This window comes from Sorex araneus, chromosome 1 (genome assembly GCF_027595985.1).
Source record: "Sorex araneus isolate mSorAra2 chromosome 1, mSorAra2.pri, whole genome shotgun sequence".
NCBI lineage: Eukaryota > Metazoa > Chordata > Mammalia > Eulipotyphla > Soricidae > Sorex > Sorex araneus.
The window spans coordinates 63,476,588-63,489,909 of NC_073302.1; the positions used below are offsets into that span (position 1 = coordinate 63,476,588).

Consider the following 13,322-nt stretch of genomic DNA (forward strand, 5'->3'; position numbering starts at 1 on the left):
TTGTTTCTTAAAATATTGTTAGCAATTTTATTGTGAAGTGTGAGAATTAAAAATGAATTTTTAGGAATTTTCAATTATGCCATAAACTTCAGATGTCTACATGATATGTTTGCATAAGGTTGGCAGGTGGTATCTACATGACATGTTCACATATTAGGATGATGTAAAGTTTGCAATCTTAAAATGTAGGCATGTTTTTATGATCAAGTTAATATAAATTTGGATGTCAAGTTTTTGCAAGGTATTTTACAAAATATATACTGGTATAGCTTCATGTTCTAATCTCTTTATCAACATTATAGATCAGTAGGTGGTTGACTAAATTTCCCAAACCGATTTTATGAAAAACCATAATTCATTACCAAAAAGACTGACCAATTCAAGATCTACTGTCAATATTGGAATGTGAAATATTGGCATTATGAAGGAAGAGCCTTTGGTTAATGGCATAAGTGAACAAGTAGAATATGATCAATATGAAAGCAAATGAGCAGGGGGCATATTGAGGATAATGCACCTGAAGAAAGCAGATCTACAGAAGACTGAAGAGAGTTAAACTAATAATTACCAATTTTTTTCTTGAATTCATAGGAAAAAATAGAACAGACTAAGAACAGAGAGTAGAGTTTAGAAACTAAAGAAAATAGACATAGTATGAATACATTGCAATGGGCAGAAAACAAAAAAAAATAAAAAAGGGAAAAAGTTTATTTTTAAAATATTTTTGTTCCATCACTTGACAATTTAGTTATTTGAAACTAGACGTTAACTTGTTTTAAAATAGAAGTGTTGGATAATTGTGTCACTTTTTGGAAGTAAAAGCTCTGTTGTATAATTATTTGATGATTCTGGCAATCGTTTTAAGCTCACTTAAAGCCACGTTTAAATGAGAAAAAGTCTCTTGATTTGTTTCAGGTTTTTTCTTATGAGTATACTAAAGCTGTTCTGCTTTTAAAATCACTTGACTCCTAAAGAAGGAGAAAATCATGCATTTAGAGGGTGAATAAGTTATTAAAATGTATTTCTAATCTACAGGAAGCATATGTTAAACAATTCAAATTTGGAGTCAGAACATTTTAAATTACTCTTGCATTTAAGAACCTAAAGTTCTAGAATTACCCTGTAGTTATCCTCTAATTACTACTTGAAGGCAAAGAAAAGGTTAGCAGTAGTAATGATCTCATGTAATATAGAAATCTATTAAAGAAACTTACAGGGCAAGTTTTTACGTGCAAAAGTATAAATCATAAATATTGAGCAAGATAATCTCCCTATCACTGGCATAATGATAAAAATAAGTAATTCGGTAGCACAGCGGGTTAGACCTTGTGAGTGGCCGACCTGGGTTTGATTCCTCTGTCCCTCTCGGAGAGCCCAGCAAGCTACAGAGAGTATCCCGCTCACACGGCAGAGCCTGGCAAGCTACTCCTGGCATATTAAATATGCCAAAAACAGTAACAATTCTCACAATGGAGATGTTACTGGTTCCCGCTCAAGCAAATCGATGAACAACGGGACGACAGTGCTACAGTGCTAATTCACTTCTAAAAGTATGTGGCAAGGTTTACTCTGTGTTCATAGATTTTGCTATTGATTATTATAAAGATGTCTATTTTTAAAGTAATCATTTTTTATCCCAACAAATGATATTTTTCTTATTGTTGAAAATGGGGAAATGTTTTTGATTATTCAGGGTCTTTGTTTATGATCTATCACTAAAGCTTTGTGATCTATCACATAAACTTTGTTTATGATCTATCACCTATCACTAAAACTCGCCCTTTCCTGATTTTGCTTTTCATGAGTATAAAACAAAGACTTTAGTGGTAGACTAGAAAATACTTATTGAGTCTTACCAGAAAATATTGTATGAATTCCCAACTCTGAGATCAATTTAATTGACCTGAGAGTCAAATATTTTATGCTAAAACTGGATGTGATACCTACTACTCACAGAATGTATTTGAGCAAGTTTTCAATCTCACAGAATTTATAACCTGATCAATATTAGTGAATGTCCTATTTGGCACATGAAATGATATGTTCCAGCTCCTTACTGTTTTTTTATCTAAAAATCCTGTGACCCATACAATGACCTCTCAAGGAATTCTGCAGGTGTTTGTGCTTCTGAAAAACTCCATCATTTGAAAGAGTTATAGAAGAGGTAAATCAAATAATGACTTTAAAAGCTTTAGCTATCTTCATATGTATAGCCACCTAAATATCTTCCCATGCTGTGAGATATTTCCATTCCTCTAAAGAAACAAGACTAGGATTCACTATTTTAGTAGCTAACTGATTTTACACATATTTTCTCATGTAATATTTGAATCAACAGTATACAGGACACCTAATTGTTCTTATTTTTAATTATTTGTGTTAAAACTGAGCAATATCACAGGTTAAAAAGCTAGAAAAAGAAAGGGGCTGAAACTGGCACTCAGAATACTTTGTGTATCATGAAATATCTTGCTATTTTGTTGCAAAACTTACATTTTAAGGGGCTGAAGCATAGCAGATAGGGTGTTTGCCTTGCACGTGGCCGACCCAAGTTTTATTACCAGCATCCTATATGGTTCCCCAAGCACCACCAGGAGAAATTCCTGAGCACAAAAGCCAGGAATAACCCCTGTGCATCTCCAGGTGTGACCCAAAAAGAAAAAAAATTAAAAATTAAATTTTAATACAAATATTTTTGAAAGTATTATTACAGTTATATAAACATAGTGTTCTAACAGTTTAATGGAAAAGAGTGTTCCAATGGAGGGTGAGAATTTACAAAATGGTCAGGAGATTGCTCCACTGCTTTGTAACTTGGTAAAGGTCTATGGTATTAGCAAGCATTAAAGAAAAAAAGAAGTCCTACTCTCTTTGTTACTAGGCCTGCTAAGGAGGGAAAGAGTCCTTCGTAGCTTGAGTGCTCAGTAGCCCCTGGATTATATTTATCTCCTGAATATATTTAGTCTGAAGCTGTTCTAGTTCAACACCAACCAGAGTAATCATGTGGTACTGAGAACTCCAGGCTTCCACGTGCCAGGCACTCCAGCCCGCTGAGTTGTCTCCTCAGCCCAACAAAAGATTTTTTAAATCATCCTGCATGTGCCTTTAGGATTCAGGTCATCTGTATTCCTATGATAACTCAGCAGATAAAAATCCCATGTTTTATATTTATCTTTCTTATGATATTGCTCGCCTCCTTAACAACAACAAAACAAAAGTGAAGATTCTCTATTCTGGGTGTCCCCGATCTTTTGCTTATTGTGTGAAATCTTTAATTCATGAGAACTGGTTTAAGAATGTATTCTGAATTCAAGGAAGAGAGAAATTAGTAGACTACTAGGGAAAATTTAGACTACATTGTGATCGGTTAATTGCCTAATTAAATAGTCATTAAATAATTTCATTAATTCATTTTAGGAAAATGGATTTTAAAAGTTAAATTTTTTTAGAAAAAAACCTAAGTCTTTTGACTATTGAACAAAATCAGCCAAAAATTATCTTTTTGCTTTTTTAACACCACACAGTCACATGCATAGACATACATACATGCACATTCACACACATCAAAAATTCTTTTCTTCTTTCATTGCTAAGTTCTATATTCTCAAATTTTTAATAACTTTGAAAAATGATTTTAGTAAAAATTTAAATGACTTAATTGTAAGTATACTATAACATTTCTATTTATTAAGGATTTTATACCTTTCTGATCACCATGTTTTGAGTCATAATTTTGCCTCATAAATGAGACTAGCTTTGTTTGGAAATATGCCTTGATTTTGCTCATATCATAGTACAAATTTCTCCTTCCTCAGATTGTCTCCATTGTAAACAATCTGTTCAGTAAGGATGATAGTAAAGTTAACATTAATACACAGCTGTATTATTATTACTATAGATAAACACACTAATTTCCTCTTTGTATTATTCCTGGTAAGGAATTTCTGGATGAGTATAATGGCTTTATTTCTAGTTGATTATGCTCTTATTCAATCTAGAAAATCACATAAGTATCTTTTAAACTTTTGTAAAACTTTGATGCACAGAAAAGTTCAGATGTGAATGATGAACTATTGTTTGGTATACTGCAGGGCATGATTAGAATCATGAATCTTATTATTGAAAACATTTGGAGTCCTATACAGAGAAAGAACATAAATTGTACAACAAAGGCAATGTTTCCATCTAGGCTATGAGAACTAAGCATTATCTTAGGATGATGAGAAAGTTATATTTACAATATCAATTTTTCCCCTGAAACTCAAATAAACACTCCCAGAAAGAAATGAGGTAATAGCAGTGGACCAAACAGTTGTTTATTTTGCATAGCTACCTCTTTCTTTCCAGTGAGAGTTATTATTCCCCTGTGAGTTTTACATGGAGCTCACAATTTACTTGCTATAGAAAATGTTCATTACTTGCAACAACTACTGGTTATGATGATCAGAAAGCATTAGGAGGGCAAAAGTGCAGCAGTCAAGAAGAGTTCAAGAACAAGGCTGAGCGCCCAGTACACTCTGAAAAGGAGGCTGATTAAACTCGAGGATATACCAAACAAAGGTTCATTTTACTTAGGGACACTGGCATCACACTGAGATTTCCAGACCACGAGACGACTTAAAGACTCCTCTGTGAAGTTAAGGATGCACTGAATTAGTGGAATCTCTGTAGCAAAAGGAACGATGATAGTTATGATGATACCTTTGCTATACTATGTAAAAACAGTCTGTACTTCTCTGTGCCTGTTTTAATAGGTAATCTGAATTTTTGACATCTGTTTGGTTGCTGGTTGCATTAAAAAAAAGTTACTATTTGTAGTATTTGTATCTCTGTGACCAGGTAATAGTATGAATATTTGGATTTTTTTGCACTCCTTTAGAGCTACATACTTATATCTGGAAAATTATGTCTCTGAAAGAAGAGTTTCTAGTTAGTGAATTAGCAGAACTCCAATGCTTTTTAAAATGCAGCAGAAAAAGGAAGAGAAGGAAATTTGTTGTTTGTGTTTTTTGGAAAGGGAAGAGCCCATTGTTCCTTAAGCATAGACAGAAATGAGTATGAATCCTTTCATATTTGATGATTATTTTTAGTCTGTTTTGCGAGTCATTGCTTCTTTGCAATCACCAGTGATCAATGATAGAACACTAGTGTGGCACCATGGGATAATCCCTTGGCACATTTATTTTCCCCATAACCTTGAGTGATTTTTTAAAAGATTAATTCTATTGTCATGGCTCCTTATATTAATTATGACTACAGAAGTTCTTTGTAACATATTAGCTTCTCTGCTATACCTTAGGTATAAAGGCCTTAAAGCCTCACAAATGAAAAAAATATAAAGCAAAGCAATATAAGAACTAGCAAGGCATTTAAATATATTTTCTTAGGTTTCTAAAATTACTGTCTCTACTATCTGTTTTCCTCCTTTAACTTCATTTGTTTCTAGGACTTCTGGTGTGATTTGTCATGTTTTTCTGTTTCTTTCAAGAAACCCAGACACCAAAAATATTGCTGGATATTTCACCTAAGACAGTGAACCACTATCTAATACAGATTTTGTAAATTTTCCAGTGATGTAGACTAAGGGAAGGGAATGCAAATAAAAATAACAATGGTAATTCTTTAAAATGAATGATAGAACAGCACAAAGGCATGTATGTAGCTGATGTATCCCGAGAAAGTGCTTAAAACTACTGAAAAAATTTGCTTTGTTCTTATGTCTATTTAAGGCGGACTAGTACTGTGATACAGCAAATAATTTCTCAGCATCCATGTCTAAAAGGAAAAAAATTACCTGTTTGATATTTTAGTCACAGGTATTAAAATCACCTACCATAACTTCCTTAAATACAGAGAAATTTTTTTTTTTTTTGTAGACTCTCATTGCTGCGACAAACCCTTTACGTGTGGTGTGGTACTTACTCAGTCAATTCTAATTAGCCAAGTATGTTGGGAAATGTTATCAGTAGTCTATGCTGTGTAACATAATCAGCTGACTCTGTGCTATAAAATAATGCATGTTATACAGTTCCTGTGGGTAGATAAAGGCTAGCTCCCTGGCAAGAATGTGGTCATTATACTATCCAGGGCGTTCTTCTCATCTAGAGAAGCAACTAGTGTTACAGATCCACATCCACCTTTATTTAGATTATTGCTTATAATTCATTCCCTCCTAACTTTAAAAGCCAGGATTCTAGACTTTGTTGTTACTGGCTACAGTGCTCTCTGTGCTCCGAAAGTTTGCCTGAAGGGTGGTTTTTTTTTGTCTTTTTTTTTTTTTTTTGCCTCATGCCTCCTCCTTAATCTCTCACACAATTCCTCTTATCTTTGAGATGTAGAAAGAAATAAAATACAGGTGACTAACCTAAATTGTCATAGTTAAAGAGATTAAATCATATCATCTTTGCTAAATTAGCTTGGCCAAACTCCTGTCCCAAGTCCTCTACACATGAATATAAAGGCAACCTGAGGAGAACTTAAAATTTATTTGCCAAACATGCATCATTATAAGAATCAGTAGTAGAAGCAGCCCTGGAATCTAACTTTGGACACAATTTTAAAAGCCAATAGAAAATAAAAGTGCCCGTTTCGTCTTCATAAAAAAACAATAGCTGTTAAAATAGTCGTAGAATATAGAGTTGTCACTGCACTAGATTTACAAAAGCACCATATTCACATTTCTCATTGTAAAGGGTTGGATCTTCAGGAAATAGGGCTGTATTTTTAGCTGTGCTGACAATGAATAGCATGTGAACTTCTTTCCTTGCTGAGTGCATGCCAAGTTTCAGGAATTTGAATAATACAATTTTCTTTTAATGTACACCTCACTTTTCTACTATTGTGTGACCTATAACAACCACAGAGGTGATTACATGTAATGTAATTATATGCTGTAGTTAATATGCATTTTATCATCTATTTCTCCATAGGTCTGTTTTCTCACATAAGCATTAATTCTATATAATATTTATATTAAACACCCTAAGCTTTCTAGTGTTCCAGGCTGTGAGAATAATAGATGAATTATAAGCTATTTTCTCAAAGAACAGAGTATTGAGACAGGTAGCATTGAAACAGGTACATTTGTTGGTTCCTGAAAACCTCCCTGCTTCATAACTTCTTCAAATACAAAACACATACTATTTTAAGTGTCTCATTGATCATCGTTGCCATTTTCTGCTTTAAGAGCATCAGTCTCTGTCAACTAAGATCTACCCTGTATAGCAATGTGTAACTGGAGCTCTCTCAATTATGAACTTTCTATACATGAACCCTGATTAAAAGATCTTTTCTGTATAAACATCACTGAATTTTAAAAGTACTTATGATTATCCGTATAAAGCATTTTTGATGGAAATATTTTGTGCTTTGATATACCAGAAAAAAATTAAGCATATCGCTAGTCCTCTCAGAGTGAATGGTAATCACTAACGCATGTGTCTAAGTAGGTCTCTGAGAAAAAATGATGATGCACTAAAAGGTTTTGAAGAAACTTAAGAAGTCACTCTATACAGAGAAATAGACAGGGATGAAGGATAGGGAAGTATCCAAGTTAACAGTGACTACAATTTACTTCCATAGCTAGGCTTGATGAAACACAGGATCAACAGAAGCTGGAAAGATCAATATTGCTTGAAGATCACCTAATAAAAACCTGATTTTGAGAAAAGTCACATAAGAGAGCATGCATTAGGGCTGGAGCCATAGTGGTAGGGTGTTTGCCTTGCATGTGGCCAACCCTGGTTGCTACCCAGCATCCCATATGATCCCCCAAGCCCCGCCAGCGGTAATTCCTGAGTGGATGAGCCAGGAATAACTCAGTGTATCACAGGTTATGACCCTAAAAGGAAAAAAAAAGACAATATGCATCCTGACAGATATGGAAAAAGGGAAATAAATACCAGATCCCTTCTTTCTTTTACCTTCTTATATTCTCTGGATGCCCATCTTTTTCTCAAACAATAAAAAGCTACAAGAAACTCTTGTTGACATAGTCTAAAAATTGACTTTATGAGACTAGGTACAAAAGTGAGAAGGTTGGGGGGGTGGGAAACAGGGTGAGGAGAAACCTGAAAGCGTGGAGGCCTTTGACACAAACTGCCCTTCTCAAGAGCCAGGAAAGCCACTGAGATGCAAAATTCAAGGCCCTAGGAAGGAAGGATTTTTGAGAGGAGGTGGTGCCATGTATGCAAGGACAAAGAAGACCAATGTTGGAACTCAAAGTTAGGAGACTAGACTTTCAATTATTTTTCCCAGGTAAAGTCCCATTAACTCCTACTTGTTTAAAGAAGTTGAGACTAAGGCGAGTTTGGAAAATATCCATACTTAACCTTGCCCGAAATGTTACTTTGATGTTTATCCATTCTGGGAAAAGCCTGTGTTCCTCTTATGAACTTTTCAAAATCCACCTCTCTCTTGCCCTCCCTTCATTTCTCCAATAAACATAAAATTCTTTCCTGGGAGATAAAGGCATCATTTGATTCTTTATTGTGCTAAAGTGTGAAACTTTCTTCTCTAAATATTAGAGAAATAGATTTAAAATATCATAATGCCCCTGAAAATTAATGATTAGACCAGCAGGCAGATGCTTACATAATCTTTTCATAAATTTAGGGTAAAAATAATGGCTAGAATATGTGAATAAATATGGTAATCGAAGCCCAATGGAATTGCAAATTTAGAGTTCAATCTCCATTTTAACAAGAAGCCACTTAACAGAGATAAAAACTCAGGATTAGTGATTCTTCAGAATAATGTTAGCCTTTAAAGCAGAATTCATAACTACTAGGGGAGGGTATGTTTTTTATTTTACATATTCCCCAACATAGAATTATTATTTAAAATGATAAATTTTGTTTGTTTCTTGAGGAAAGCAAGAAGAGAGGAAATCCATATTTATAAGGGATCCATCATTATATTTTCTCATGGTCTTTCTATTGTAGAAGAATGATAAATTCAGACTTTAATGCTAAAAATTGTGTTACAGGATCAGTTGGATATTCCTCCAATATTTCTTTTGACAGCTAAATTTACTTGATTCAGACTTGAAAGTGAAAGAATCTTCATTGAGTCCATTGTACTATGCTTCATTCTAAACCAGACAGCAGCCATTTTATGCTTCATTGATACATTTTTCTCTATGGGAATTAAAAAAATTAACTAATAAGTAGGGAGAAAGTAGAGGTTATTCAGGTAGGATCCCCAGATATTTCTGGTAAAGGAAATTCCAGAGCTTTCTGTTTCTCAGAAACAGAGAAGTGTCAGTATGGCTTTATTTTTCTGCAGCAAGTGAAACTGAAGTCAGTTAACTGTTCTAGAATTGGAGCCCAATCACTTGACAATACAAGGAATGTATTTACCTTCCAGACATACAGAGTTATGATATAAAATCTTGATTTCTTTCTCCTCTGAGAAGAAAATATCTCTTTTATGTAAGAAAGTCATGACTATAGCCAGTGAAGCTTGCTAAAGTATATTAGAGAATAATAAATTGAACTTTATTTAAAGATACCCTTGGGAACAACCCCTTCATCCTCTGTAGTTATGAGCAGCCAAAATTATCCACTTGTCCTCCTTGTACCTCACTTTTTATCAAATGCATGTTAAAAGAATTGGGGTTCTATTAAATATGTATAAACATTGCTTCACTCAGAGTACAATGAAGTTGAAACTTCTCATTTTTTCATAAATTATTTTAGGTATTTTGTTCCTTACACTTATGAGAATTGTACATTTATTATAAAAATAAATTATATATATTTAGCATCCACTATGTGCCATTTGAAACTGTGCAATTTTATCACACCTGCTACTTATTGTTCTCTTTGTATCCAACAAAAGAAGTTGCCAATTTATCCCTAGACTCTAGAGGGAATTGAAAGTAACACCAAGTTTCCCTTTTACCCCTCATAGCCCTGAAATTATTTAGTTAGTATCTGTGTACATAGAAAATGCCCAATATATATTGGTGACTGGCTAATTAAAGTCTTTTAGTTGGTTGAGCATGGTTCTAATCCAATGAATAGAAATGGACTATAGTCATAACTAACCTATTTGAATCTTCCTCCTAAAGGCCCACCCAAAATATATGCATTGGATGGCATAAAGAGAGTAAGTGTAGTTAATGAAAGACTAGATCATTCCAGCAAATGATGCTATAGTGTGTAATGAGTTTGACACCTGGCAAGTAATGCAAATAGAACTGAAGATTACCTCATATTTGGCTCCCCCAGGCCCAGTTCCATTGAACAAAACTGGCATTGAAAAGAAGCCTAGTTTACATACACACACACACACACACTCACACACACACACACACACACATAGATGTTCTGAATCTAAGTTGTGGTTCAGTTCAGTGTACTTAGAATAATTTTATTAACCTGTTTCTCTTTTAACCCTTGAAGATGAATTTTGTAGGTACTAGGAAAATTTAGTTTTAACCTTATTTCTTGCACATAGGTACTTCTGTCCACTAACTCACTATATCATCCAAGCATAAATTTCTTTTCTTCCTGGCACTTTGTCATCTTTTCAAAGTGGAATGATCTGTATGTCTAAAGAATGCAAGAAAGGAAACATTTGGGAAGAATTATACGGAATGCAGTCATTCCAGATTTTGATCATCTTATCCAACTAGAGCCAAGTAAGAGAGCAGCCAAAAAATGGTTATATGCCAAAAGTTTTGAATTCCAGACTGTTTAGAGCAGATAGGTGATAAAATTGTCATAGTTATACAGGTAAACAAGACTCTTATAGATATACTTGAAATGCAGGAGGATAGAGATATGGGGTTTCTATTTTATGTGATAATTTAAAAAATATTTTTATGTACAGCACAAAGATATTTTAAAGATTTTTGTGGAATATTCTTTAACTTTAAATTGAAGTTTTAAGATACTGTGGTTGCTTCCTAAATTATAAATTTCACTGATAAGAATAATAAAAAAGATTCAAACATAATCTCCTAGAAAATTTCATTGATAGTGGCAGTTTACCTCAAATTCTTATACAGTAAATTGTGGTTTATCAGGCTTTATAGTTACAGAAACATATATTTGCCCAGTAATTAACATAATAGCATGCACAATCAATATTAATATTCACAGTATAGGTACAAATTTGAAACGGGTCATTGGAGGGAACAGAAGCATGAGGCTATGAAATGAATGACTTCTTTAAAACATAATAAAATCACTTGAAGATTTTTATTGATGCATTGTCTTTATATGTTTTAATGTGGAAGTGTCTTTAGAGATTTTGACATTTCCAATTTTGCATGTACTAAATATGGAATCCAGAGCTTCATATTTTCCATGTGTACACTCTCTTCTGCTTAGCTACAATGCCAGTCCTTCATTTTTATTTATAGAAATAAATCTCCAACAATAATAGTAAGAGAATACCCTTTCCTCTGCTCTCAGCCGCCAACTCAAAAATGCTCATTAAAGAACCAGGTAAGGCAAATTAAATTTGAAGCACCTAGAAGCCAGTCCACTTTCTTTTTGTTAATGGTGGCATAAAACCCAACCCAGTCTGCCATTTTGCCATTCACATTTTTCTGCCTGTTACTGAAAACACCCTTATACTAAAATTTCGTGAGATGACTGTTTACATAGCACTGAAGAAGAATATAAAAAAATGGAAACTGATTTCCAATTGACAGTTACCACCTAAGACTAAGTATAACATAGGTGACCATGCTTGAAGTACAGGCTTCCAAATTATAGTTAAAATATGATTTATAATATAATATAAAATATATTAAAGGGAATGTGATACTTAAACATTTGAGATTATTTATGTGTATATTTTATGTTTCCTTCTGCTGGCTTATTTTAATTCTGGGACCATGAATTACCTGACTTACTCCTGGCTCTCTACTCAGGGATCACTCCTAGTAGTGCTTGTTGGACTGTGTGTCATGCCAGGGATCAAACACATGCAAGGCAAGAATCTTATCCCCTGTGCTATCTAGAAAAAAAGAAGTCTCACTATATGTATAAGATTGCATGGAATACAAATTAGACATCCCCATGTTGAAATGGAAAATTTGATTTATAAAGTTATACCTCTGGAATATAATTTTTCTGCTTCTAGGTGCATGTAATTAATTATAATAGAATCAAGAATCATTTCCAGATGCAGCAAAAATGAGTTTAAATAATAGAATAATTAATTTTAGTTTTCAATGTTATTGATATAGCCACCCTTAGGTTTAGAACATTAGTCTTTATTTTGAGTTGACTTAGTAAAGATTTAGTTACATGACCTTATTTAGTAATTTTCTTATATGTTATATTAATTCATATTTGACACTGTAAGAATAATTTGGTGCCTTCTTAATTTATTTTTTTTGTTCTTTGGGTTTTTTAAAATTTATTTATTTTTTATTTTAATGAATCACCCTGAGGCACAGTTACAGACTTACAAACTTTCATGATTGCATTTCAGTCAAACAATGTTCAAGTACCCATTCCTCCAACACTGCCTATTCTCCACCACCAATGGTCCCAGTATTCTTCCCCCCACCCCTACCCTTTCCCACCCCCACTCCCACCCACCACATTCCTTCTTATTCTCTCTGTCCTTTTGAGTGCTATGGTTTGCAGTCCAGGTATCAAGCAGCCATCACGTTTGGTCCATAGTCTACTTTCAACACACATCTACTATCCCAAGTGATCCCTCCAACCATCATTTAACTTAGTGCTCCTTTCTCCATCCCAGCTACCTTTGCCCCCAGCACATGAAAATAGCTTCCAAGCCATAGGACAGTCCTCCTGACCCTTTTTTCTACTGTCCTTAGGTGTTAGTCTCATAGGTGTTAGTCTCATATTATGTTACTTTATATTCCACAAATGAGTGCAGTCATTCTATGTCTGTCTCTCTTTCTGACTCATTTCACTTAGCATGATACTCTCCATATTGATCCACTTAAATGAAAATTTCATGATTTCATTTTTTCTAACAGCTGCATAGTATTCCATTGTGTAAATATACCAAAGTTTCTTTAACCAGTCATCTGCTCTAGGGCACTCGGGTTTTTTCTAGATTCTGGCTATTGTAAATAGTGCTGCCATAAACAGACAAGTACAGATGTCATTTCTACTGACTTTTTTGCATCTCTGGGATATATTTCCAAAAATGGTATTGCCAGGTTAAATGGGAGTTCAATTTCTACTTTTTTGAAAAACGTCCATACTGTTTTCCAAAAAAACTGGACCAGCAGGCATCCCCATCATTAGAGTCCCTTCCTCCCCGCACCCATTGTTTTTGTTCTTTTGGATGTGTGCCAGTCTCTGTGGTGTGAGATATCTCATAGT

The 13,322-nt window shown here is 34.0% G+C and overlaps 1 protein-coding gene across 7 annotated transcripts in view; it reads left to right on the forward strand.

The window, feature by feature from the left end:
- Positions 1 to 13,322, forward strand: part of PTPRD (protein tyrosine phosphatase receptor type D) — a 1,592,809-nt gene that overhangs the window by 883,427 nt on the left and 696,060 nt on the right. The window lies entirely within an intron of this gene.